Source organism: Anopheles funestus, assembly GCF_943734845.2.
Source record: "Anopheles funestus chromosome X unlocalized genomic scaffold, idAnoFuneDA-416_04 X_unloc_89, whole genome shotgun sequence".
NCBI classification, from domain to species: domain Eukaryota; kingdom Metazoa; phylum Arthropoda; class Insecta; order Diptera; family Culicidae; genus Anopheles; species Anopheles funestus.
Window position 1 is genome coordinate 18,166 of NW_026045219.1, and position 3,054 is coordinate 21,219.

The window sequence follows — 3,054 nt, forward strand, 5'->3', positions numbered from 1 at the left end:
AGGCACTCAAGAATGTGTGCATCGGCCGGGTTTAATCGTCCGACGCGCAATATGCGTTCAACTTATCGGTGTTCATGTGTCCTGCAGTTCACATTGTGACGCGCATTTAGCTGCGGTCTTCATCGATCCATGAGCCGAGTGATCCCCTGCCTAGGGTTTTATAGTAAGGTTCCCAATGTAACACAATCCCGGTGGTACGTCCAAAGACTAACTTTCTGACTAAGTTGTCTTTATTACCCAATAGTCCCAGGCCTTGTGACTTGTGGCTCATGTCTACGCCCATGGCCACCATTCGCTAAGATAGTTTTGAAGTCACTTTGAAGGCCCAGGAACAACTCTCTTAGCACATCGGTTAACCTGGCGCCGCAGTCAACTCATGTGCTTGGATCGGATCGAGCTATTGAGTATTGGGCCTGCATACTCGCTCATCCGTATCCTTTGCGTACCGCCCCATGGCCCTTGTATGTCTGCACCACAGTTCCTGTTCGTTCCGTGCCTATGGCCGGATACGTATTGCACATCGGTATACCTGTCGCTACTCAGGCAACTCGTGTGCGTGGATTGGATCGAGAACATGGTGTGTGCCCCATGTTATAATTGATAGTCCATATCCACTTTATAGGTTAAAGTCATAAGTTGTGATTGCACAACCATTCTTCATAAGAGTTTAATCACTCTTCAACTAACTTTCGTTCTGGTGTCTTGGTATCAAATCGCGTAAGACACAAGATTCTACTGGCCAAATAGAATCTAGCACATTGGTTAACCTGGCGCCGCAGTCAACTCATGTGCTTGGATCGGATCGAGCTATTGAGTATTGGGCCTGCATACTCGCTCATCCGTATCCTTTGCGTACCGCCCCATGGCCCCGTCCTTAGAGTTAATGACTAGTAGGCTTAACTCTTTGTATGTCTGCACCACAGTTCCCGTTCGTTCCGTGCCGTGGCCGGATACGTATTGCACATCGGTATACCTGTCGCTACTCAGGCAACTCGTGTGCGTGGATTGGATCGAGCTCATGGGGTGTGTAGAGATTCCATGTTATAATTGCAAGTCCATATCCACTTTATAGGTTAAAGTCATAAGTTGTGATTGCACAACCATACTTCATAAGAGTTTAATAACTCTTCAACTAACTTTCGTTCTGGTGTCTTGGTATCAAATCGCATAAGACACAAGATTCTACTGGCCAAATAGAATCTAGCACATTGGTTAACCTGGCGCCGCAGTCAACTCATGTGCTTGGATCGGATCGAGCTATTGAGTATTGGGCCTGCATACTCGCTCATCCGTATCCTTTGCGTACCGCCCCATGGCCCCGTCCTTAGAGTTAATGACTAGTAGGCTTAACTCTTTGTATGTCTGCACCACAGTTCCCGTTCGTTCCGTGCCGTGGCCGGATACGTATTGCACATCGGTATACCTGTCGCTACTCAGGCAACTCGTGTGCGTGGATTGGATCGAGCTCATGGGGTGTGTAGAGATTCCATGTTATAATTGCAAGTCCATATCCACTTTATAGGTTAAAGTCATAAGTTGTGATTGCACAACCATACTTCATAAGAGTTTAATAACTCTTCAACTAACTTTCGTTCTGGTGTCTTGGTATCAAATCGCGTAAGACACAAGATTCTACTGGCCAAATAGAATCTAGCACATTGGTTAACCTGGCGCCGCAGTCAACTCATGTGCTTGGATCGGATCGAGCTATTGAGTATTGGGCCTGCATACTCGCTCATCCGTATCCTTTGCGTACCGCCCCATGGCCCCGTCCTTAGAGTTAATGACTAATAGGCTTAACTCTTTGTATGTCTGCACCACAGTTCCCGTTCGTTCCGTGCCGTGGCCGGATACGTATTGCACAACAGTAGATACCATCACCTGACGTATCTAACACACCACTATTGTAACTCGTCGTCGAAGGACCTTTCAAGTGCCTGATGGCCAGGGGAGCTCTTACACGGCACGGAGACACAGTGATGCTCGCCCATCACAGTGTACAACGATCGAGTTTGCTTAAGTGTCTGGGTACCTACACACCAGACACAATGCAATGGCCACGGATCCACACAAGGCACATCACATGCAGAAAGCTTCACCAGATTATGACACATACCACACTCTTGTAACTCGTCGTCGAAGGGGCGTTCAAAGTGCCTTACGGCTAGGGGAGATCTAGCACGGCACGGAGACACAGTGATGGTTGCCCATCAAAGTGTACAACGATCGAGTTTGCTTTCCGCGCAAGCGTTCTAAATGTCTGGGTACCTACACACCAGACACAATGCAATGGCCACGGATCCACACAAGGCACATCACATGCAGAAAGCTTCACCAGATTCTGACACATACCACACTCTTGTAACTCGTCGTCGAAGGGGCGTTCAAAGTGCCTTACGGCTAGGGGGGATCTAGCACGGCACGGAGACACAGTGATGGTCACCCATCAAAGTGTACAACGATCGAGTTTGCTTTCCGCGCAAGCGTTCTAAGTGTCTGGGTATCTAAGCACCAGACACAATGCAATGGCCACGGATCCACACAAGGCACATCACATGCAGAAAGCTTCACCAGATTCTGACACATACCACACACATGCAACTCGTCGTCGAAGGGGCGTTCAAGTGCCTTACGGCTAGGGGAGATCTAGCTCGGCACGGAGACACAGTGATGGTCACCCATCAAAGTGTACAACGAACGAGTTGGCTTTCAACAAATTCTGACACATAGCAAGCGAGCGACCGAGCTACACCGAAGGCAGCCCATGGTTGGTCACTCGCGGACGATCATCAGTAATGATCCTTCCGCAGGTTCACCTACGGAAACCTTGTTACGACTTTTACTTCCTCTAAATCATCAAGTTCGGTCAACTTCAGCCATGCCAGCTGCAGCTCACGAAGGAACCGCGGAAGGTAAGCCTCCAGAAACCTCACTAAATAATCCATCGGTAGTAGCGACGGGCGGTGTGTACAAAGGGCAGGGACGTAATCAGCACTAGCTAATGACTAGTGCTTACTAGAAATTCCAGGTTCATGGGGACCGTTGCAGTCCCCA

General features: G+C 48.8%; 1 non-coding gene across 1 annotated transcript; it reads right to left on the bottom strand.

Moving 5' to 3' along the window:
- On the bottom strand, nucleotides 1-158 carry LOC125774180 (5.8S ribosomal RNA). The gene has a single exon (XR_007420654.1). It is a non-coding gene; the product is annotated as a 5.8S ribosomal RNA (ribosomal RNA).
- Nucleotides 159-3,054: the final 2,896 nt, after the last annotated feature.